This window comes from Platalea leucorodia (genome assembly GCF_965183815.1).
Source record: "Platalea leucorodia genome assembly, chromosome: 14".
In the NCBI taxonomy this organism is placed as follows: domain Eukaryota; kingdom Metazoa; phylum Chordata; class Aves; order Pelecaniformes; family Threskiornithidae; genus Platalea; species Platalea leucorodia.
In genome coordinates, this window is record NC_138836.1 from 9,953,819 (window position 1) to 9,979,220 (window position 25,402).

Genomic DNA, 25,402 nt, shown 5'->3' on the forward strand with positions numbered 1-25,402 from the left:
GCTGTTCCCCTCTTTTGGGAGAGTTCTATCAGGGTCTTTGGTTCCATTCCCCCAGTTTCATTTGGTCACTGTGTACTCTGTTTACTATCCCCTTCAAAGAAATTTTAAATATGGAGGGGTTTTCCTCCTGACTGGTGGAAGAAAGACAGGGCTGCAGTAGGGAGTGATAAACACAAGCGATTACACATGCGCTTCCAAGCTGTGGTCTTTGCTAAACACTGTCCAGAACTCCAGGGAGAAATAAACGTTCAGTTGCTGCCCGGGGAGTTTTACTGCCACTCTGTGAACACAAGACTGAAGAAAAGGGGGAATTACAGGGGGAATTTTCTTTTTTCTTACTTTTTTTTTAATTGTTTTCCTTTTCCCCCTCCCCCCCGCCTTTCGTTGCACCCCAGAGCTCTTCATTTGTCCCCTTAGTACTCATCCTTCTTCCTTTTCCCGCACCCCTCCAGCTTCAGCAGGCTGCCCGCCTCTGCCAGCCCCAGCTGTTCCCTCTGGGGCCGAGGGTGCTGCCCCGGGCTCCCCGTGCGCTGCGGCGGCGGGCTGCGGGGCAGGGACGGGGGAACAGCCCCGGGCGGGACAGCAGCGCCCCGCTGTGTCCGGGCCGCGGCTGCGGGAGCTGGGGAGGCCGGGGCCACCGCCTCTCCGCGGGGCTGAAACTCGCGGGAGGCGGGGTCCTCCGGTACCGCGCTGCGGGGCGGCCATCTCGTTGTTCAACGCCCGCAGCTCGCCGCTGCCGCCGGTACCGCGGGGCGCGCGGGGCGCTGCCGCCCGCCGGTCGGGAGACGCCGGCGCCGCCCCCGGGCACGCGCCGCGCGCTCGCTGCTGCCGCCGCCTCGCGGCCGGAGCGCGGGGCTGCAGCCCGGCGGGCGCGCGCCGGCACTGGCCCCTCCGGCGCGCCGTGGGCGGCCGGCGCATGCGCGGCGAGCGAGGGCCGGGGCTACCGGTGAGGCGAGGCGGCCCCCTCGGCGGCCGCGGGGCTGTGTCCCGCCCGGACGGGAGGCTTCAGCCCGCCCGCTGCGGCGGGCTCCCCGTCTGCTGGGGGCGAGCCGGGCCAGGGCAGCCCCGGGGAGTGACCGGGAGCTGACAGAAGGGAGGAGCGGCAGGAGGCGGGCACCCCCCCGGCGCCTCGCCAGGGCTCCCCTGAGCCCCCCCCGGCCCCGTGCGGCTGTCCCCCGCCCCGGCGCCTCCCCTGCAGCCCGTCCCGTAGCCCCACATCACCCCCAAGCCCTGCCGCGAGGGCCGCAAGCCCTCGGATGGGCTGCGTTCTCCTTAACGCGGGTGCCATTACCAGGAGTGTGGGCAAAGAGCGGCGTCTCCAGAAGCCCCTGGAGAAGGAGAGGCTTCAGCCGGGGCGATCTATGGTAATAACAGTCGCCGCTTCTTCTTTCCCTGTCCCAGAGGCTGCGGATGTCCGTTCCTCCCCTGGGGATGCTGTTGACTGCAGCCGCCTCAGGTGTGCGTGGGCTGTCGCTGCCCGGCCTCGCTCTCCTGGCGGCGTGGGGGCGAAAAGGGACAGGCGGAGCGCTTACTGGCTGCGGACAGGAGCTGCTGCGGCTGAGGCTGGAGAGGCTGGAGAAGGGTAAAGAAGAAGAAATGGAAGGCCACCTGGCCAACAGCTGCCTCCCACTGCAGGCAAGAGAGCGCCTGCCTCTCCGGGTGAGGAAGGATCCCTCGTCGTATTCCACCACAGGCCAGACAGCCAATGTGCACTGCAGGGTCTGTATGCGTAACCCAAAGCGCGGTACGGCCGCGTAGTGCACAGGCGAGCGAGGCTACAGGTCTAGGAAGCCTCGTCTCTTAAGAGCCGTGAGACACCCACGTATTCTCTTAGGTGGAGGACAGCCGAGCGACCAGACTTAGAGAAGAGGAATGGAGGAGAGAAGGAGAAGGAAGCATCTGAACTGTCAAATTCTCCCGGCAGCGCTGAGAGCGAGAGCTGCGGTGAGTTCCAGGCCCTGGGGGCTGTCACCCCTCTTCTCTGTCCTGGCCCCTCCCTACCTCTCCCCTGGCCCCTTCTCTTTCGCACACTGCTGTGATTTTTTTCTTTTTTTTGACTTCCCTGTACATCTCTCTATTCTTCTGTCCTGCTCCCTCTCCTTCTTTTTTTAATCTTCTGTCTCTGTCCTGCATTCATTGCTGTTTTTTTCCTTTTCCATCTCTCTGTCCTGATCTGCATCCGTCTCTTTTTCCCCACAATTGCTCTGGCCTGTTCCCTGGCATCCTTTTCCTCTCTGTGCCTGTACATGCTGCTCCATGTTGCTGCCTTCCTGTCTCTCTCCTTCCTACTCTTTCTCTCTCTGTCCCCTTGTCTTTCTCACTGTCACTGTTTTCTCCCATTCCTTGTCTCACTGTCCCTGTCCTTCCTGTTCATCTCTTACTCTCTCTGACCCTTTCTGCTGCTCCCTGCCCCTTTTTTTTTTCCCAGCCTCCGTCTCTTTGCAGGGCTCCTAATACCTCTCTTTCTTTCTCCAACCCCCTGTGCTTCTTGAGGTCTCTGTCTTTCTCTCGTTGTCGTTTTCCTTGTCTGTTGCTCTGTCTTGCTTCCTGTCCTGTCATTTCTCGCTATATCCCTTTGTCCCGCTCCTTGCCCATATTCATATTCCTCTCTGTCCTCTTGACTATCCCAGGTTTTTTTCCTCTGTCTCCATCCTGCTGCTGCCCTGATTTTTCTTTCTCTACCGTGCTCCCTGTCACTCCTTCTGTCTCTTTGCCTCTGTCCCTGCTTTTTTCTCTCTGTCCAGATCCCTGTCCCTTTTTTTTCCCCTTGCTGTCCCTCTGCCCTGCTTCCTCTCGATCTTTTCTGTCTTTCTCTCTGTCCCATTCCCTCTCCCACCCTTTCTAACTGTATTTCCTGTCCAGCTGCCTGTCCCTTCTTTCCTTTCTCTCTTCCTCAGTATTTTTTCTTTCTCTATCTCTCTCTCCCACTGATTTTGGGGCTCAGAAATGGATTGAGTTGTGTGTTTTCAGGACCTGACAGAGGAGACTTAAGTTGTGTGGTTTTGGGCTCGGGAACAGAAGTGTCGCATTTTTGGGACTTGAGAACAGGCTCAGCAGCTGGGTTTTGGGGCTCAGAAATGAGCACTGAGCTGGTTTGGGGGCTAAGAGCTCTCAGTGGCGCGTTTCCCTGGCAGTTCAGTAGCATCTCTCTTGGGCCGTGCAGCTGGCCAGATGTCCCTCCTAATTATGTAACACACGCAAACCCCTGGTCAAATTATAACTGTGTATCGTGGAGATAGCTAATCTAATGGTATCGATTCACAGCTGCGCAAGTTAATGCAAAAGGGAAATCAAATACTTTTTATACTATAAAGTATTTTTATTGGATGCATATAAACCTACGTGCACCTTTTTAGTATAAAGTGAATTACTGAGATTTGTTCTTTGGTTTTCGTTTTACTCTTGAAAGTTTAACACTTTCAGCTTTATTGACCAAGCCAGCAAGATGTGCGGCAGCAGCGCAAGGGCTGTAGCTGCTGTGGTGGATCTGTAAGCGTAGATTCTGATTACGGTCCGCCCTTGTCCTGCAGCCTCGCAGGGCTGTCTCCCTGCAGCCGTGCTGTAAGGAAGGGATGAGACATTTCCCAACACCAGCAAGAGTGTTTACTTTTATGCTAAGAACGTGTTCAAAATCATATCAATTAGTCTTAATACTGATATTAAGTGTTCAAATTGCACTAGCTTTTAAAGGATGTGTTGTATTTTGAGCCGACCGGTTTACCTAGAATCCTCCTTTAGCTCAACTACTCTCCTATCCCATACTCTGAATTCCTCCACTCTCTTCTGTGCTATTTTTTTAATATGCTGAAATATGATTTGGGATTTTTGTTTTTCAGGTGCCTTGTAAACGTCTCGTGATGCTCAACAGGTACCCCCAGCCCAGGTTGGCCTGCCGGTCGTTAAGCGCACTGACGGTAAGGGGCTGGCCCCGTGCCTGGAGGCTCCGGGCTCTGGCTCCAGTGGGTGCCCCAGCGAGGGCTGCCTGGGGGGGAGAGCCCGGGCCAACAGGGAGCAGGGGCGCACGGGAAGGGAGGGGGAACATGGCAGAGCCTGAGCAGGAGACGAGGCACCGTCCTCTGGCCCACTCCCCCTGTGCCGTGGGGCAGCTCCAGCCGGCAGGACAGGGGCTGGGGGGACTGCGGCCGTTTGGGGGGGCTGCCCCCCCTTTATTTTTCTAGCGGAGCTCCCCTTCTTTGGGAGGGGCATGTACATATGTAAATGGAATTATTAAAGTAACGAGCTGCCGGTTGGCGCCGATTCCCTTGTTCTGTGCCTTTTTTTGGGGTGAATAAAAGCGGGGGGCGGGCTGGGGGTGATGATGTCACTTGGGGCACCCCAGTGAAGCAGAGGAGCAGGTGAGTGGGGGGCAGGGGGGTCACAGGGGGTTCCCCCCAGAGAAGGCGGGTCACAGCCCAAGAATGCCTGAAAATTTGGGGGGGGGGGGTGTGTGTTTAAAAAATATTAAAAACTGTAAATACGGGTGTGAGGCACTGAAGCAGAGAAAAATCTCTCATTTTTGTATACATTGAAAAATAATACTCAGTTATAAGCTCCCTTTCATAGAATCATGGAATCGTTAAGGCGATACCTGCAAATATAGATAGAAGCTCCTGAATACTCCCCTTCACCAAACAAAAGCAAATCTTTGTGAATAGTTAGGACACTTGTAAGATAAGCAGCTCCTGAATACCCCCCTTTAGACAGCTAGGCCTCGGGAGGGCAGATACGCGGAGCCGTGAGGATAAGAAAGTTGCAAGATGACCATTAGACCAGAACAAACCGACCCTGAAGGACATCGCATACCTGATCCCAGAACTGAGTTTGCGCAGAAGTAAAGGTCAGTCAGCGAACACGGTGAAGAAGACTACGAGCCTTCATCTGAAGACCCCCGAAGACCACCACAGAAGATGACTGCGCATGCAGATCGGACATTTACATATGTTCCAGGGAATCTCATGTTTATGTAGACGAATTCTCAGAAATCCTATGAATACGTATATTTTCATAGTATATAATTGTATATTTTCATAGTATATAATTACTGAAAGTCTATCAAGCCTTCGGAGCACTTATGGTGGAATTATCCCCAGTGCTGCCCGGCGCCGCAAGAAAGAACGCCTGCGTTCTAAAACTCCAAAATTAAGTTTTAGAGAGTGAATTATTTTGCCGCTTTCTGGTAACAAAGGTTGGAAAGGACCTCTGAGATCATCGAGTCCCACCGTTAACCTAACTGCCTGGTCCACCTCTAACCCATGTCCCTAAGAACCACGTCTGCTGTCCCAAAAAGCAGGGTTCTTTTACCCAGTGCGTAAAAAAGCCAAATAACACACCGAGTCGAGGTGTTTATTTCATGTCTGCGCAGAGATGGGTGCTAGGTGGTAACTCCGCAAAGCCAGCGCCCCTTGGTTAACATGCAGGGACACTTTATGCATTCTGAGCAGCTGTTATCAGTATTTTCACCATTCCACTTACTCATCCTTGCTTCTGTTGGCTCTCACAAGCCTCAGTCTCCGCTTAGAGGTACAGTGTGTTTCACACTTAGAGAGCGTGCTCAGTGGGTAGGGGGCTTTGCTTGGGCCAGGGCCTTCATTGCTGGAGGTGTGGTTCTTGCCGTGTTAATTAGGATAGTTCACTCATGGTGCAAGCGATTCTCACTTCGGCTTTGTCAGTGGCCCTGTTTTCTCATGCTTATCTCTGGTATTTCCTTGCTAGGCTGTTTTGTGGTGTCCTCCTGTTTCTTCTCTCAGGCCAGGTCTTGTTAATTGTTTACAGAGGTTGATTAATGTCCTCCGCCTTAACGTCCTTTGTTTTATTTCTCGCCTACCTCCAACACATCCACATGTTTTTTGAACACTCCCAGGGACCGTGATTGCACCACTTCCCCGGGCAGTCCGTTCCGATGCCCAACCACACTCTCCGTGAAGAAATTTTTCCTCATATCCAACCCAACCCTGCCCTGGCGCAGCTTGAGGCCGTTCCCTCTCGTCCCATCGCTTGTTCCTGGGGAGCAGAGACCGACCCCCCCGGCTCCAGCCTCCTTTCAGGCCGCTGCAGAGAGCGATGAGGGCTCCCCTCAGCCTCCTCTTCTCCAGGCTGAGCCCCCCCAGCTCCCCCAGCCGCTCCTCCCCAGCCTTGTGCTCCAGCCCCTGCCCCAGCCTGCGCACCGGGAAGGGGCTGGGAGGGAGCCCAGGGCGGGAGGTGCCGCGCTGGGGGGGCGGGCGATGCCCCCGGGCCCCAGCTGCGGGCCGGGCCCGCAGGAGCCGCAGGTGCGGGCAGCGAGGCCCAGGGCGCCGGCCCCGCCCTGTGAAGGGGCCGCGGGTGGCGGCGGAGGGGCCGCGGGTGCCCCGCCCCGGGTGGCGGCGGAGGGGCCGCGGGTGCCCCGCCCCGGGTGGCGGCGGAGGGGCCGCCGTGAGCCGAGGGAGGAGCCGAGCCGAGCGGCCGCCGGGCTGCGGCGGCACCGGGGGAGGTGAGCGGGGCCCGGGCGAGCCCCGAGGCGGGCGGCGGGGCCGGCGGGAGGCGGGGAGCGGCGGGGCCGGGCGGCGGGAACGGCTTTTTTTTATTTTTTTTTAGTTTTTTTTCGTCCGTTTAAAGCATCGAAACTAATTGCAAAGCGAGCAGTCGCCACCCGCTTCTCGCCGGGGAGCCACGAGTCGCCCTCGGCGGGCTGACACACTCGATCTTCACTCCTCGCCGTGCGATCGCACGCCCAGCTTCTTCTGTCAGTACTGCAATTTGTGCTCCCGTACCTGTTAAAAACTTTACCAATTGTCATCGAGGACCAGCGGGAATTAAAACGTACGGGCCATCGCCACTTGTCCGCGGGTGAGCCTCCGCTCTCGGGCCAGGCAGGCCCAGCCGCCCTCCGGACGCTACTCGGGTTTTGGCTTCGTGTCCTGGGCTGCAGCCCCTTCCAGTAGCGCTTTGGGAATCAGAATACAGCCCAGATCTGGGAGTAAAATTAGTCCGTATGATACTATATGAAAAACCATACCAAGCACCACTAATTCCAAAAGAAATGAATGTAAAAGGAAAAATAGATTTGAGATCCTATCTTCTTTCTCTAGGTAAAACCTCGGGAACGCTCAGGCAACGTATTGTACTGACTGGACCGCTTGCACCGGACACACGCATCCACCCGTCTCAACCAGGGGACTCTGTATATACGAGAACGTGGAACTCGGAACCGTTGCGAGAAAAGTGGAAAGGACCCTTTCAGGTACTCCTAACGACTTCCACGGCCGGCAAGGTAGGAGAGATTGAACCCTGGATTCCTTATACACAAGTTAAGAAAGCGCCGCCACCCGATCAATGGAGAATTACTTCTGAAGGACCTTTAAAGATAAAAATCAATCGCATCACATAAACCGCAGTTCTATTACAGACAGCAGATTGTGAGCAAGTGTGTTTGCTCTTTACCTCAGTTGGGATTGTACTATCATCTGATGAGCATGTCCCCTGCAAATTATCTGTGTTTAACCCAGAGCTATCTCAAAACTTACAATAGATCCCTCTTGATTATAGGGATCTTAATCAATTCGGCAAACTCCCTTCAAGGGCATGATAATATGAGACAAAGATCAAAAAGGAGCTTAGAGTCAGAAGGGCACGCACTTGAACTTCCCATTTGGGATCCAGAGGAGAATTTATGGGAACAGTTGGCCATTAAGGTAGTTAATAGCTCTGATTTTTGCTTACACTCCGACAATTCGGTGAATCGGGTGTTTACTTCCTGCCTCGTTGGGGTGCCGACCCCGCTAAGGACCTTGAGACATTCCCATTTCCAATACAACAGCACAAGCCCAACCAGAGAAACCATGCAGTGGGAGGTCAGTAATGAGACTTGCCTACAGCATCAAACCCGCCTTCCCACCGGGGAAATACTGTGCTGGGCCATAGCAGGGGACGATTTACAATATAATGAAACCGCAGTGGAAGCTTTGGGAAAGGATAGCCAGGAGTTTAATAGGAAAATGTTCAAGGTCAGAATAGGCAATTTATTTCCAGCTGAGAGTTGTATGAAATTTGTTAATTGCTCTAAAAATTGTATAAATTTATCCAGATCCAAGCCTACATTACATTGTAATCGGACATATGACATGTCAGCCAGTTACAAACACGTCGTATTACCTCAAGGGTGGTTTTTATTGTGTGGTAGAACGGCCTACACGTATATCCCGGCCAACTGTACTGGAGGTCCCTGTTCTCTGGGAAGATTAGTTCCCCGATTATATCGGCCACCCGATGTCACGAGACAAGGGGGTAGGTCCAGAAGGTCGATCCACTCCCTGGGTGAAGAGTGTGATGTGGAAGTAACGCTGTTTAGTCCTGAGGAAATAGCAGCAGCTGCATTCCTAGCTCCAGGAGCAGGGGTTGCTATGAATTATAATACAGTGAAACGACTGGCTTGTGCCCTGGTGAAAAATATCAGTTACACCTCTCAGGCGCTGTCGGTCATACAGGAAGAACTGAGCCAGGTAAGACAAGCTACTCTGGAAAATAGGGCGGCCATGGACTATTTATTGCTCCATCACAGTCACGGGTGCGAAGAACTCAAAGGCCTGTGCTGCTTTAACCTAACGGACAACTCAGAGCTGATAGAGTAAAATACAGGCAGGATCTGAAACAACTAGCCCGTGGTATTAAAGAGAGACAAGGGCTGGATTGGTCGTGGTTAGCAAATTGGTTACCTGGCCTGGGTTAAACAAATCTTCATAGCAGCCATTCTCATTATTGTAATAATTTTGGTAACTTGTATATTAATGCAGTGTATTTCTATAATTAGGAACCTGTGTGATTCAAAATACATAAAGTATTGAGATCTCTCTAATGAAGTAGAGAAATCTCAAAAGGAGGGAATCGTTGCGAAATGTAGTGCTCCAGGCATTCTGTGTTAATCATAGATAAAAGGAACTAGGGACACGTACACCTAGATAAGCACTGAAAAACAAGCTGAAACTGGCACATCGTGCAACGCACCGTGACAGGATTGCTCGATGAGCCAACTCATGACCATCTAGGGAAGAAAAGCTCCGAGGTGATGGAAAGGACAGTAAGAAACACTTCTTCAACATCCACTAGGGACCACCAGAGACCATGGAAGACCCCACGGACGCCCCTCAGAGACCCAGGCCGCATGCGTAAGGACTATGCAGATGTGGTAATTAGTTCCAAGGAATATGTATAAGCATTCTGGGAAACTTGATGCATACGTATGTATCAGAATGATATAAGTTTTGACTGATGCGACATGTGGCACGCACGTTAGGTGAAACTATCCCCCGCGCATCCGGCGCCGCAATAAAGAGAATGCCTGCTTCTTAATGCTACGTTGGTTTTAAGAGGTTTATTCCCAATTTCAGTGACAGTTTCACCCGGGTTTCTGCTGTCTCTCTCTTGCAATGCAATCAATTGCAATGGATCCCAGGGGCTGGGTGGCGCGGTATGTCACGGGTGACCACCCCGAGGTCCCACAGCCGTTTCTGTTTTAACAACGGGTCTGGCTTCATATTCGGGAGGATCTGTGGGGAACGAAGGGTCTTCTGGCTTGCTCTCAGTGGGATTGCCCCAGGTGTCTCGGGAGATGCCATTAGTTTCCTAATCTGGATGTCAGGGGGGCGGGGAGGCTGTATAAGCAGCATCTCCACCTTTGCTCCCGACTTTTGGGGGCTGGGCCAAGGGTTTAACGAGGCTGCAGGCGGGGATGGGCTGGGGTAGCCCCGGGCGCGGCGGAGGATGGGCCCGGCTCTGCCTGCATCTGCCCGCCGAGCGACGGCGGGGGCTTCCCCGGGCGGCTGCCTCCAGCGGGGAGCGGCGGCGAGGAGGGGCCGCAGCCTCGGTGCCGCCCCCGGGAAGGCTCGGGGAGAGGCGGGGAGCTCGGGGCACCCCCGCCTTTCCCCAGCTGCTGGTGCAAACGGCATTTCCAGGCCTGCCTCCGCCCAGCGACCCGGCCCTGCCTTCAGTGCCTCCCCTGCAGCCCCGCGGCGCGGCCCGCGCCGTTCCGAATTCCCTCCCTCTGCCTCCATCCATCCTCTTCCACGTCCCTGTCTTTTACTTCTTCCTGCGTGTCCTCTGCTTCATCGCTTCACAAATTTCCTTTCAATGTCTTTAGCTTCCTGACCCTATTTTTTTCCCCTCTCTGTTCTTAATCCCTTTGCTTTTTAAATTTTCTTTCTACGTCTCCATTTTAGTTCACCATCGCTACTTTTTAATTTTTTCCTTGTTTCTTCAATCGCCGTTGCTTTTAAAATTTTCTGTCTACTTCCATTCCGTTAGCTGTCTTTATTTTTAATTATTTCTTTTCTTTAGTAGTGCCTTTGCTTTTTAAATTTTCTTTATACATCTCTTAGTTTGCTGTCCCTATTTTTTCCCTTTATTTCCCTAATGCCCCTTGCTATTTAAATATTATTTCCATGTCTACTTTTTCCCTCAGATGTCTTTAAGTATTTCTTGTCTTTCCTTAGTGCCCTCGCTTTTGAGATTTTCTTTCTATGTCTCTTTTAGATTGCCGTCACTTCGTTTAATTTTTCCCATTTATTTCCTTAATCCCCGTTGCTTTTTAATTTTGTTTAACCCATTTGCTGTCTCTATTTCACTGTCTTTCCTTTTAATTATTTCTTGCCTTTCCTTAGTGCTCTCACTTTTTAAGTTTTCTTTCTACATCTGTTTTAGTTCACTGTCCCTACTTTTTAATTTTTTCCTTTATTTCCTTAATCCTGATGCTTTTAAGATGTTCTTTCTACGTCTACTTTTATCAAGTTTTTGTTTCTATTTCTTAATTCTTTCCTGTCTGCCATGAACCGCATTGCTTTCTAAATTTTCTGTCTACTTCTATCTCATTAACTGTCCCTATTTTCAATTTTTTACTCTCATAATTCTTGTAGTTTTGAAATTTTGTTTCTAGCTGTACTTTTATTTTGTTGTCTGTCTCTGTTTTAATTTTTTCCTGTTCCCTGTATCCTGTTGCTTTTAAAATTTTTGTTCTATGTCTAGTTTTATCAAGATGTCTCTCCCTGTTTTTAATTGTTTTCTGTCTGTCCTGTACCCCATCACTTTTAAATTTTCTTTCCTCCTCTATTTTTATCTCGTTTGCTGTCTTTATTTTTCAGTTCATTCTAGTCTGTCCTGTACCCAAGTTGCTTTTAAAATTTTCTTTCTATGTCTCCGTCTATTTAGGGGGTTTCTGCTATGTTTTTTCCCTCTCTTAAATGTCTTCACTTTTGAATTTTTGTTTCTATGTTCACTTTTATGTATTTTTCTGTCTCTATTATTTACTTTTTTCCTATCTGTCCTCTACATTGTCAGTTTTACAATTTTCTTTGTCTACTTTTATCCAGATGTCTAAACTTATTTTTTTATTTCCTGTCTTTCCTGTGTCACATTGCTTTACAATTTTTTCTATATCTACTTTCATCCAGTTCTTTATTTTCTATTTCATTCTAGTCTGTGCTGTACCCTGTTGCTTCTTAAATTTTGTTTCTGTGTCTTTATTTAGTTTGCTGTTCCTGTTTCCCCCCCCCCCTTTAGTTCCTTAATCTTGTTGCTTTTTAAAATTTTTTTTCTATGTCTGCTTTTATCTAGCTCCCGTCCCTATTTTTTAGTTCTTTCTTGTCTGTTGGGTACTCTCTCAATTTTTCAATTTTCTTTCTATGTCTCAGTTTATTTAGTTTGCTGTCCCTATATTTTAATTTTTGCCTCCTTTAATGCCTTCGTTTTTCAATTTTTTTCTATGTCCACTTTTATCTAGCTTTCTGCCCCTATTTTTTTTTCTCTGCCTTGTACCCTTTTGCTTTTTAAATTTTCTTTCTATGTCTACTTTTATCAAGCTGTCTATCCCTGTTTTTAATTCTTTCTTGTTTGTCACATACCCTGTTGCTATTTAAATTTTCTGTGTGTCTTTTATGTTTTTCCCCTCTTCTCTCGGTTCCTCCCGAGGCTTTGGAGGGTCTCTGTGGCACACGCTGTTAGCTCTGGAGCATAATTTGTCCCCCTGTCATGGTTTAACCCCAGCCGGCAACTAAGCCCCACCCAGCCGCTCGCTTACTCTCCCCCGGTGCGATGGGGGAGAGAAGTGGAAGGGTAAAAGTGAGAAAACTTGTGAGTTAATGACAGTTCAATAGGGAAAGCAAAAGCCGCGCGCACAAGCAAAGCAAAACAAGGAATTCATTCCCTCCTTCCCATCGGCAGGCACGCGTCACGGTTACGTGGGAAGACAAATGCCATCACTCCGAACATCCCCCCCTTCCTTCTTCCCCCAGCTTTACATGCCAAGCATGACGCCATACGGTGTGGGACAGCCCTGGGGACAGTTGGGGTCAGCTGTCCCAGCCGTGTCCCCTCCCAGCTCCCTGCGCCCCCCAGCCTCCTCGCTGGTGGGGGGGTGACAGCAGAAAAGGCCCTGACTTAGTGTCAGCACTGCTCAGCACTCACCAAACCAGCGCTGTGTTACCCGCGCTGCTTCCAGCACACATCCAAAGCACAGCCCCACACCAGCTACTGTGAACAACATTAACTCTCTCCCAACCAAAACGCCGGCCTTCGTGCTTTGTGGCATCGCTGTTTCCAGGAAGGGTTGCGTTCTCTGCTCGGTGCTTTGCCTGCTGTAAGCTTAAGGCAGCCGAGCAAACTCCCTGCTCCTCCTCTGGCCGCCTTTATGCCTTCTGGTGGCTTGCCCCGCCCCTTTCCCCGGGGATTGTGGGAAGGGTGGTGGGCGGGGCCCGGGCTGTAGGAGCTGCAGCCTCTCCTCAGAGACCTCACTGCTCCTGGGCTTCTGTGGTGTCCATGTTCTGCTGTTCCTTCAGTCATGGCAGCTTTTGGGCTGTCTGAGCTATTTGGGTAGGTGTGTTTGGACATTTAGAGAAGCGCAGGTGTCTGTTTGAGGTAAGGGCTTCAGGACCAGCCGAGGTTTAGCAGCATATATAGTAGCATAGTGTCTCTCGGGGTATGGAACAGCTCATCGCCTCTCCCGATCGCCCACTGAGTACCGTGTTTTCCCTAGAACCTTTGCAGCTTGCGGCAGGTCCCTCTGAGATTATAAGCATCAGGATTTCACTTATTTTGTGGGCCTGTAGCAGAGCCCAGAGTCTGTGGGAAGAGGGAAGGTGAGGTGCTGGCAGAACACAGGGCGCAGCTCAGAAGAGCAGCTCCTGAGGAGCAGCCAACATGGCGGGTTCGGGGTGCAAACAGAGGGGAGGAGTGGGCTTCCTTCCCTGAAAGTTCAGGAGAAGAGAAGGGGTTTCTAAAGCTTTGGGACTGGGGGGTGATTGGGAAAGGGAGGTGGGTTAACCCATCAGCCTTTCTCAGGTGGGTTTTGCAGTTGGATTTGGGGTTCGATGAGGTCTGTTCTGTTTTAGCCTCTCCACAGGCGACGGGAGGTACGACAAAGTCACGAGAGACGCAGCGTAAACTGTCCGGGCCTCCGCACCACAACGTGCAGGGCCGAATGTCAGACAAGTCTCATCTCAGAAAGCATCAGGTACATTAAAATATACTGTGTATTTTATCAGAGTGCCTTCATTGGTAGCTGTTGATGAGCATAGAGAAGGATGTTGTCAGATCTCTGTATAAACGGTCGTGAATTAGGCCGCCATGATATAACTTGTCTTGTCACTTCTTGTGCTAATCGTGAAGTATGAGGACAGTCAAAGCTAGAGGTGACACTGGTACTTTGGACAATTTGATTAAGATATGTGTGGAAAGAGGAACCTGAAGTCTGCAGTGAAGAGAGGGGGGTGCTGGAATATGGGCTGTTTTGCTGCGCTGCACCTGCTAAGCCGTCCTTGCTCACAGCTCTGCTGTACGGCATTTCCCAACTTGTCCTTGCTCACAGGTCTTCGAGGGTGTTAAATGGATGCTTCTGTCAGAGCCTAGCAGCCAGGTTAACCAAAGCCATCATATTACTCAGACTGGCTGTTGCTTGGGCTTGCCTAAACTGCTGTTTATGGTACAGAATGGACTCCCAAGTGTAAACTATTGATTGCATTCACAACAGGTGGCTTCTGAGGAGTCTCACCTCACTGCTCTGCAAGAAGGTTGTGTGATGCTAATTGCTCTGACTCAAGGGCAAAGCCATTACAAAGTGCAATTGCACAGTTATGCTGCCGCAGATGCCCAGCCAAGTTCTCTGGAGTTTTAAATAGGATGCAATTGAGCTACCTGGGCTACACTGATATAGAAATAATAATAGCGGAGAGTTTCTGGTTCAGAGAGAGAAATAATTTTGTTCTCCTTTAAAGACTTCAGCTGCCCTTATTTGTAAGATGTTAGGAATGTTTATTTAAGTACTTGTGCTCTAGTTGTGCCCAGTGCCACAGCCCCTTTGCAGCTGACTTGAGGGACTTGAGGAACCAGGACACCATTTCCTGCTGAAAATTTTGTCTGACATAATTTCTGAAAGAACTACACTTTCCAATGGAAAGCACTTTCATCCCCTTTTGACTAGCATTCATTTTATGCTCATATTGTGTGAAAATCACATCTAGAGTCCCTAATTAGGATTTAGGATCCCATTAGTCAAGCTGATCTAATGACAATGAGACATCTGATAATGATAAGACAGTGGAAAGGAAGCATTTCTTATTAAACAGTTCATTTATGTTTTCCAAATAGTCAACAAACACTAATGAACAAGTCCTCCCCAGGCCTCATTTGAGGAAAATAACTATGGGTAAGATGCTGAGTGTTATTATTTGGCCATTTCTTTCTGTGACCACCAGAACTAACAGGTTGGCATTGCGGCTGCTGTTGTACATGGTGCATATCACCTGAAACTTTTGCTGTGGTACTTGTGGAGAGGCTTTATGTGGAAATCTTTAATATCACAAGTAAAAAAATGCAAGAAGCCTATCATGGTTAACAGCTTCTATGTCCTGGAGACAGTCAGCCTTATTTGAGAAGCTTTTAGGGGTTTGGATAATACCTTGTGGGAGATGCAATGGGAGGAATCTGAGGCTCTTCAGCGAGGGGAGGAGGGCACATGTGGGAGGATTTCCTTCTCGTTGGTTGGGTCAGAAAGAATGGAGTCTTACAGGGAAGCAATGGGGAAGTGGATTTGGGAGAAAGAAGGTGCGCTGTTAGCCTCTGTCAAGTGTAATCTGCAGCAGGCAATTAGCAGCGAGCTGCTAACCAAGCACCAAAGGAGGATGTATCTGGGTGTGGGCTGTGAATTCCCTGCTAATTCTTGTGCTCATTATTCTCCTGGGGAAAAGTGAGAGCTGAGCCTGTGCTCCAATGTCTGTGCTGGTCATGCCTCCTTCTGGCAGAGTGATTTTATTTTTCTCTTTTGTGAGTATTCTTAAACGATACAACTTGAGGTGAGGGAGGAGAGTTTGTTTTCCCAAGGAGCTGCTGCCTGTCCTTTCTGCCAAAGGTCTGTTGTGGTACCTTCATGAATTGCTGCATCTTCTCCCACCTACCAGGCCTGAACTGCTGTCTGAGAGAGAGTTCAACAGCTTCTGTTAACAAAGTCCTCATGGACGGCCCGCTACTTCATTAGCGCAGGCTGAATCATTCCAGCAGCGCCTTCCCCACACCATATGGTTCCCTAATGCGCTGGCCCTGATGTTGTGCCGACAGACAGCAGGTGCCACTGGATGGAAAGCGAGAGGTTTGAAAAGCTGCTTCCCGCCAGCTGGACACACACACGTTTGAGTCATTAAATGGCTTTTGCAGGGTGGTTTTCTGAACTGCAAAATGGTTCAGATGGGAGTTTGCGGTACCATCTGGGATAAGAGATGAGCAGATTTTGGTTTCTTTCATTTAAGTTTGAGTCCCTCCTAATCCTTTGCTTAGAAATAACTGGGGATTGCAGTGGCTGTTCAGACTATACAGAAATGCAACTATTCTGTGTTCCCAGATGGTAGTGGTCCCTCACTGGGGGACTGCCACCACTTGGGGCGAGCGGTTGTTTCAGAAAAAGTAGCATCTCATTTGTCATCTGCTATAACAGAGTCAAAAGTTCTGAAGTGCTTCAGCCTGACTCCTACATTGCTGCTGCCTGACCTCGGTTAGCAAATGCTGAAGACACTGTCTAGTTTTACACAAGCAACGCAATCAGCCCCCTTGAGAGATGAAGATTGTTCGTATGCTACTCAGAACCAGCTGAGCTATAAGCCTTCAAAATGCCGCAGGTTATGTGGGTATGCAAAAATGTTCAGCCGTTGTTGATGCTTAGCTGCTCAAAGCTGCCCAACGGTGCACACGGAGGAAGGAGACAGATGTTGCAGGTGTGCATGTAAGCCTGGTTGCTAGAAGGAAAGTAAGATCTAAGCTTTAAGTGGTCTCTGACATCTCAGTAAGGGGGTTGCAAATCTGCCTGGCGCTTACAGCACATAGTGATCTGTGACAAGTTCTGAGGGTAGCTCTCAGGTCAAAAGTATTTGGGAAATCATTGCTCTCCATGTTTATATAAGAGCCACAGCCAGTTCAGTACTGTGGGTGAGGCTGGGACTAATCCAGAGTGCAATATCTAGTAGTTGTCCTGACTTACGGTATGTTTGCAAACCCATGGGTGCAATTACTTTTGTCCAAAAATTTATATGATGAGTTTTGCTTCGTTATAGTGAACTATCCACGAGCAATTTAAAATTTGATGACACTTATATATAATTTAAAGTAGTTCTGACACCTGTATATAATTTAAAGTAGTTCACAAAATAATTTCTGGTTTGTAAATTGGAGCGTACAGTGCAGGAGCACATATGCAACACCTGCACTTGGATGCCCATTGGTTAGCACTGGCTGGCATTGCAGAGACAGCCTGCTCTTTGTGCAGTTTGGAGTGTGACCAGGTCAAACTTTTTACAGCAGAAAGAGTTTTCTAGAGCAGCTTTAAAATGAATGAGAAGATCCTTAGCTGATACGCAAATACAGGAATTATCTCTCATAGGAAAGACTTTTTTTTTTTTCCCTACTGAAGAACTGAAACTTGTTTTGCCGCTTAGAACAGTCACATCTCCAAAAACTGCATGTGTTATTTGGCAAGTGCTGCCCAAATCTGATAACCTTGGCGATCTGCTGCTTTGGAATTCTGTTTCATAAGATGGCGTTTGCAGAGTTACTGTTGAAATCCCAGCTGAAGGAAGTAACAGTCTCATCCTTCCTCTGCCCAATAAAACATGCCAACGGAAGGAGGAAAACAGCTGGCAGACGGAGTTGAAATCTCCTTACAGCCAGGCTCCTGAGCCCATCCTCCCTGCTTCCTAAGAAGCTTTTCAAAGTATGAGGGATTTTGAATGCGGTTAGCTGGGAACTGCGAACATGATCTTTGGATCTGCCTAGTGAACCCTTTCATGGCAACTTTGTCCCGGCTGGTGGGGACATCCATGTTATGATGGTGGCCATGCAAGCTGCAGTGAGTTATATCTGGAGCTGTAGGACCACAGCAGCAGCAGAGTCTGCATGTTCAGCAGCGTCAGCTAAAAATGGCCTTTACTGCCTTTTCTCCAGCATTGGAGTCCTTTGAGAGCCCGTGGCAGAGGAGAGCGGGATGGTGTCATGCTGCAGAAAGCTGGTGTGCGTTTCTGAGCAGTTTGTCTCTGGACTTGGTTGTGTGTCTCCTGCTCTTCACAGCCAGGCGATATCAGCAGTGTCTGCTCTGCTGAGAGCTGGGGTGAGATTCACCCCATCTAATCCAGCCATGTAAAGCCAGACTGGGATGTAAACGGGACAGCTGGGGTACTCTGGAGCCAGTGAAGAGAGGCTGGCTCCTCTCTCTGGATATCTAACTCAGGGTTGGATGATTCACCTTACGCACTGGAGAACCAGTGCAGACTGGACACTCATTTTGAGGTGGCAGAGAAAATGCTAGAAATGATACTTTATAAATGCAGTCATTGCCTCAGAGCTGTTTGGTATATTGGTAGCTAACACTCCTGAAAGACCACCAGCCATCAGCACTGAGACCACTGTCTCCTGTTCATGCTATCCCCAGTAAATACTCTGCTAGTGACCAAGTGATGTGTACTGATTAACATGCACTCGCTCTTTTCAGTCTTAATTTCTTTACAGACCAGGCAAAGGCTTAAGCCCCCGGGTTTGTTTTTGGACTGAGTGCTGGACCCAGCACAGGTGAACGTCAGTGCCAGGCTCTTATCCAAAGGCTTCCCCTGCACACAGCAGTGTTTCTGTTGAAGCAGACTTGAGCACTGTGAGACCTCGCTGGTTTGTGGTTTACTCTCCTGTTCGGTCCCTTGTGCTGGTTCTGCAACCCCATAATGAAAACCAGCCCTCTAAAGTCTTGCTTGCTGCAAGCGTTCATGGTGATGGAGAACCTTTTGTGAGGGAGTGTAGGTCTGTGTTGGGGAAGACTTCACCACCCTTTACAGTAGTCCAAAACCTGGCATCAGCTGTAGAAGAAACTATTGGTAAAGAAATTCTCCAGGCACCCTCTGCTTATGTTACTCTTGCCTGCTGTATCCCGCTGCTCTGACTGTGGCTGCTCAGACTCAGCATCAGTGGAAATCCTGACTCCGTTGTATCTGCCTGCTGCTGCTGCATGGTTATTTATCTCCCCGTGGCTGTTACTGAGGCTTAAGAACTTGGTTTATTTAGTCCCTGAGTCTGCCCTCGACTGTGACGATGTCAAGGATTTTTCTGTGGTTTGTAAAATTGCCCATTCATATAAATGCATCTGAATTGTTTCCATGGGAACAGGGTGCTCAGCTTGCTCCATGCTGGGAAATATGATTTATATTTATGAATAAATATGAAACCTTGCTACCTCGAAGAGCCTGGGCTGGAAAAGGAGCGACTGCTGGCTAATAAGTAGTGTGTGAAGGGCAAGTGCAAGACCTGTGTCAGTGCAGCCAGCAGAAAGGGCAATGTTTGGGCGAGAAGAGGCTCAGACCTGAGCTTGGTCTGAGCCCTTGGGTGTAGCATGCTTGGAGCTGGACTCCTGATGATTTGAGAAGCTTTGGACTTTTCATTTTCTGATCATGAGATTCAGCAAGGTGTCATCGGTCTCATTGTCACCGCAGTTAACTGGTGTGATGTGTTGTAAAAGGCTGGTTTTCCATGTTGAGGGCACAAGGGTCTGAGGTGAAGGTTTTTCAATTATTTGGCAGTTTGTAAAACCAGCCTGTGACTCGAGAGAGAGCATGCTTTTGCAGCAGGTCTGGAGACAGAGGAAAAAAGGGCGTGATGTCCTTTTAGTATAGAGCGAGGCAGGTGAGGAGCTTCCCTTGGAGCTGGAGCCCACGCTGGGAATGGGAGCAATTTTTAAAGTATTTTGCTTAAGCTTTATGTTGGAGAGAATTAAACATAGCAACGAATCATTCTGGGAGGTCTTGTTTTTTCTTTAGAGGATAGTGTCCCTAGGAGGGTACAGAAGCACTTGAATTCAGGTGTCTGCATCCACACACCAACCAGGCAGCCTGACCAGCTGGCTCCTGGTCCCCTTTGCAGCCAGCTGCATCCGTGACCTGGGACAGTTGCAACTAGTCAGGTAACCTTGCTGTGAAGACAAGCCGAGAGATGAATTTTGTAAACTCATTTTTGCTTGCAAGTGTTTAACCATAACCTTGATGAATTACAAAGCAGCCAATAAGAATGGCATTAACCTTGGGGGGGTTTTGGTTTTTTAGTTGTGGTTGGTTTTTTTCTTTTTTGTTTGGGTTTGTGTTGGGTGGTTTGTTTTTTTTTTTTGGTAAACTGAACATTAGTATGTCCCAGAGACTTAGCTCCGTTAACACTGGCAGTTAGGAGTAGTGCTTACGTAGAGCTCTGCAGTGGGAAGCTTAATACACAGTTTAGCTGTGATCTTTACAGTCCCCTTGGGATTCATGGAATTAGAAAGATAGTTGTAAATATAAATTAAAAGGCAGCTGTAAATGTACAGGACCAACTCTCCTGCTGTATCTCTGGAGTCTTGATGCAGATACGCCAGGGATTAGCTTTCCCTTTCTAGCTTATTTGTGTACTCTCAGAGGAGTTGTTGAATGGACTGGAATTCTCACACCTTTTCACTGTCACTTCATGTGATTTTATCTTCCTAGCAAATGACTCACTCCTACAGTTAAAAGTTGCAGTAGCTCCAGGGCACCCGGTTCTGTATGTCAGGGACAGTTGTAACTCCTGCACAGCAGGGCTGCAGCCACCTCGGATAAATGCCTTGAGAGTACTCGTCATCGAGCACGGGACCCTTATTTTATGGTAATTTTTTAGGACACTATCTTCCTCATATTGTTAACTATGTCCTCGGCCTCCTTCTCTGACTGCCTCCTGTTTTCTCCATTTTAATCTTGCTCTTTTTCTCTCTCAACTCAAACTCATGTTTGTACCGTAGCTCTGTCTCAGCCTCACCGCTTGCCCTGCCACTGGGTCTGTCTGAGCCTGCGTCGAACCCATGGTGCTTGATAAATCCGAGACAAGTCAGCTATCCCTACTCCCAGTTCTCAGTCGTATGTGGAGTGATATTTTTCTGGCTTTACTAATTCCAGGGAGTGTTAAACTTAGAGATGAGGAGTAAAAACAGAGCTGAGGAATAAAGCACACGATAGTACATTTGTTACCTAGCATCCATGTTAAAACAGAAGAAATGGTTGCATACTAGAACTGTTTGCTGCTTTTAATGAGAGCTCCGATTTTCCAAAGGGGATGCTCATGTAAGCAGTAGAGACGCACCATGGTATGTTTAAGCAGCAGAGGCCAGCAGAGGGATCCCCTGCTCTGCTGCTTTCCTCCTTCAGGTTGTTCTTGCTTTGTTCAGAAATTCCACGTATGACGGAAGTAAAAATGCAAAGTGATGGGACGGCGTCCCTTGTCTGCTGGTGCAGCCAGGCTATCGGGAGCAGCCTGTGGGTGATGCTCCCTGTCTGACCTAACCGCCCCCCCCTTGGTGCTCGGTGTGTTTGTGCCTGCTGACTTTTATTAGTTGATCAAGCTGGGATTGATTTACCAGAAGGAGGGAAAGGCTCTCAAAGTCAGAGTGTCTATATCCTTCACCCCGTTAGAGCTGGTGTGGTGCCCATGTGCCACGGATACCGTGCAAGTATGGAGAGTGAGGATCAGTTCAGGAAAATGGAGTTTTATTTTCCATTTCTCAACACAGAAGAACTACAGTAACATGAGTCCTTCCAAGTGACAGCATAGCCCTCTTATATGCTTGTGGCCTGGGTACCAAGTTCCTGCTCTGGAGCTGTGTAAGGGCTGGAAATAGCGGGTGAAGGCATGAACTGTTCCCTCTGCTCTTCGTCTGCATCACAATTTTTGCAAAGGCCAAACCAGTACCAACCCAACTGCAAACGCAGTACCAACCCAGTTCCCGTTATCTCAGCTGAGATCGTTGCTGATGGCTTAGTGGGTGAAGCAGCACTGAGGCTCCTCGGAGCCACTGGCTCGCATCCTAGCAGGGCTGACTCACCGGTGCTGTTTGAAGCTGGATCCCGCTCTTTTCCTTTGAGTTGTCTTTTAGACGAGAACTTAGTCATGCTCCTTTTCCCTCGTCTGTGGTTACAGAATGACCAAGCGTGTTGCATGCTGTGCACTGGTGGGATCATGCTGGCACATGTGGTGACACGCGTGCACCGCCTGTGTGCCACACGTCACACTTGGGTGTTGGCTTTCCTGTTGTGTGCCACCCTGGACGTGCTGCGGTTTTACGCTCACAAGGGCAAAGGATTTGCTTTGGTGTAAGGGGTGCCTTGAGACCCAGCTGAAGGTCACGGCTCTGTGATGTTTAACTCCCGGCGAGAGGAGGTCTCCACTGCACTGCTCAGTGCCGCGTACCCCTGAGTCCTGACCCCAACACCACCTCACTTCTCGGCCTTCCTCACCCTCGGAGCTGGCTACCAACTTGGAGATGCTGAACTGCTTTTCTTCTCCAAGGATGTTATTTTTCCGCAGTCTTCATAATCTTCTCCCTCTTTTTTTACCCATGTTTCCTCCTGATGTCCATTGTACCCATGAGTAGAGGTCTGGGCAGCAGCTGCCTAAGCCAATGTTGCTGAAGCCAGCTTCTGCTGCACGTAGCCTTGCATTTGCCTTCTTTGCCTTTGAGACATAACAACTCTGAATTTTTTACATCCCTTACACCCTTTTAAAGACAGCCATCTCAGAAAGAGTTTTGTAAAATGCCTCCACAAATCATGATCACTGTTAAACAAATGCTGTTTTCCTTTTGCAACAGCATGGCTGTTTCAGGAATGGCATGCAAACCCCTGAAATGTCTCTTGAAAAGCCATCATCAAACAGCCTGTCTCACCCTGACATCCTGGAGACCACAGGCTGCTTAGCACTTGATGCTTTTTGGCACCCTGACTAGTTTGTGGCCATTTTTTGGTGTGTTATTTAAGATGTGTTTCGGCAACGTGCCTAGTTTGTAGCTCTTCTTCTGTGTGTTATTTGAACTTGCATGAAAATACATGTGATCTGTTATCAGCAAAGCCCAGTGACAGACCAATAGCACAATTTATTATCTCCTAGAACTAGAAAACAGCTTCTGTCTCCGTAAGGCCTTATCTCCCATCCAGTATTTTTAATTCTTCCATCTAATAATAATTAAATATATCTTTGAGAACATCTTTTATCTTAAAACTTGTGGGTTTTAAGCCCTGGAGGATAGTTTAATACTTAAAGCAAAAGCTGCGCACCTCTAAGACCACCAGGTCTGTGTTATTCAGAAGAGGTAGTTTTTAAATATTAGGGCATGTTTTCAGGGCTCTCGTAATAGAGGCACATACATTTGGGAGCAGAAAATTGTCTAGCTGTCTAAATTATTTTTTAATTATCTTTTTGCCTTATATGGATTAATCTGGGCCATCACTAGATTAGGAGGCATTTAAAATCTTGTAGGACCAACTAAACCCCATGTAATTACAGACAGTAAATGATTTGACATGGGTCTCTGCAGCAGCTTCTTCAGATTTCAGAACAGCTGAGGTTTTATTTCTTCATTTTTCTTCTGTAGCTACACAGAGGCTTTGATTCACTTTATCAATGACTTGCAGCAATCCGCTCTTGGTAGCATGAAAAACAGTGCCACACTGGAATTTCTTATCTGTTTGTAAAATTGCAGGCCAGATTTTCAAAGGCAAATGCTTTTGTGCTTGCTGAACAGGGCAAAGGCAGGCAGGTCGGCAGGGATGCAGCCCCGTGAGGGATGCTGTACGGCGAGCCGGGGTGTGGCCCTGCCGCTGTATTTTGGGGGAATTTGGCCTATTTTACCCTGCTCTGCTGGTGAAGTGCTTCCCTGACTGCAGGAATGTTTCTGTTGAGCAATGTAGAGCTGCTGCTGGGATGAATAATTCAGAGTAATCAGCCATGGTAGAAACTTCCAACACTCAATCAGACTTTTCTTAATTTTTTTTTTTTTTTAAATTCAGGCTATTGCTGACCTAATTTATCTAGAAGATGAACGTAGCTAATCTGGACAGGTAGGGATTAATTTCATATACTCATATATATTCATTCATATTCATTCTGCCTGCTCTGGCTTAGCAAGGTCCTGCCTGCAGAGTGAGCCTGGCCATCTGTCTGGAGCTACCACCCAGCAAGGTGAGAGAGGGGAGAGTCCCAGGCTGTCGTGGACAGGGACCCTGCTCACGTGGGCAGTGATGAGGAGTTACAGCCCCAGGTCCTGTTGTGCCGATTCTCCTCCGTGGGGTGGTCCATGGCATAGGGGCAGGGTGGGTGATGAGTTGGTGTGGTAAACCCTTGAGCCACCTCACCTGTTTAATGAATTTGTTTGAGAGTCCTTTTCCAGTTAGAAACCAGAACTAACGGGAGAGGTAAAATTTGACTCATACCATCTCTCATCCTCATGTCACAGAAGAGAAATGTGTGAGAAGATGCCTTGAGCTTTCATTTAAAGTGACTTTGATTGTCCTATTGAGCTGACATCCCACACTCTGATGCATTTCTACACTTGCACATTTGAGTCACGTCATGGTAGTTAATCAAAACTACCTCTAGTACTACTGCTGTTCCCGTGACAGGCTGATAAAATCTAGGAGAAGCCATAAGGCTGCGTAGTTTGCAATGCAAAATGTTACTGAGCTCAGCTTTTGTGACCTGGGCTGTAGTCCCGCTTTATTTTTGTGCTTCTTGCTGCTCAGTGCAACTCAGCTGCTGATTGTACAAGTACACCCCAAATCATAAGAATTTAACATCAGTATGCTTACAGACAAGTAGGCTGGCTGGATTCTTGGTGTGGAGGGGTGGAGGATCTGCTGAGGGTGAGCCTGAGCTGTGAATTTAAAGGTCTGTGTGCTGCTCCAGGAGCAGCTTGTGCTCGCCCTGGGTTGCACAGCTGGACTGACTCTGGTACCTCTGCAAGCTCAAGTATCTCAGCATCGCATTGCAGCCTGCCGGTACCCAGCAGGCTCTGCACAGCGCTTTGCGCTTGCTTTGGGTTCACCGTGAATATCCATGTCACTGCATGTTTTATGTTGATGGTAAATGAGGTCAGCTGTAGGTTCTGGGGGAGAGGGTAGACTTGGCTTTATTCCCTTTGGAGAAATTCTTGGCATTTCTTGTAACTCCCAAATCTGTGTGTGGCCTAGGTCCTACTTAGCTTTAAGTTGTGTTGTTAGGGCACTAGCCACACTGTCCCAAAACTTTCTGAAACCAAGCTAAACAGCAACCTTCTCTCTTAGCTTTCAATGATGCTGCTACAGTCACATCTCCTGTTCCCACACCTTCATCCCATGGCCTTTCATGTTGCCATTCCCAGCTGAGGGTAGTCCAAAGACCAGCAGAGTCTGGGGAGAGAAACAAGAGTACATGCTCAAAAACACTGTTACATTTTGTAATTCCTGCTTCTTGTTGAAAAGGTTTGGGGATGTGTTCAGAGCTATGGCCACTCTGAAAGTCTCTTTTGTAGTATGTAGCTGAGCCCTTCTGCTCTACAGAAGAGCTAAAGTGTGTCCACAGCTTAATATAAGACTTTATTTTTCATGCGAGTGTTACAGGCCAGCCTGTGGAGCTGGTTTCAGTGCTCTGGGGCTTTATTTTAATGGGGGCTATTAAAAGTTAATTCCAGCAGCATCTTGGGAGTAGTAGCTGATGTCTTTTGGAGCGACCATAGCCCAGATAAGATGCTACAGAGTCTAAAGAAAGATGTCGCTATATGTGCCAGGCAGTCCCTGTAGGTGTTCTGTAGGTTTCTAGAGGGCTCCCACAAGGCTGGTGGCATCCTTTGTCTACCAAATTTCGGCTACTGACCATATCTGGCACAGCTGTACCTTTTTTAAAATTTTTTTTTAAAGCTTTAGGCACCAGAGCCTTATGAGTTGAACAACTTCCTGCATGATCTGTGCTAGAAATTTCATAATTTCTTCTGTAACTTCTTATCTTCGTTATAGATCTGTGCATAGATCAGTGCAATTATTTATATAGAGGAGATCAAGGTGTTAAGGCAATTTTCTTCAAAAAGCTGTGAGCAACTCCTGTGATCTTCTGGTCAGTCATA

The 25,402-nt window shown here is 48.8% G+C and overlaps 1 protein-coding gene across 1 annotated transcript in view; it reads left to right on the plus strand.

Annotated features, from left to right (window-relative positions):
• Window positions 1-12,755: 12,755 nt before the first annotated feature.
• The window catches only part of UTS2R (urotensin 2 receptor), a gene marked incomplete at its 5' end in the record, with an annotated part of 56,797 nt that continues 44,150 nt past the window's right edge, over window positions 12,756-25,402 (plus strand). The window contains 2 exons of the transcript XR_014229749.1: window positions 12,756-12,831; window positions 13,350-13,471. The remainder of the gene's footprint in view (window positions 12,832-13,349; window positions 13,472-25,402) is intronic.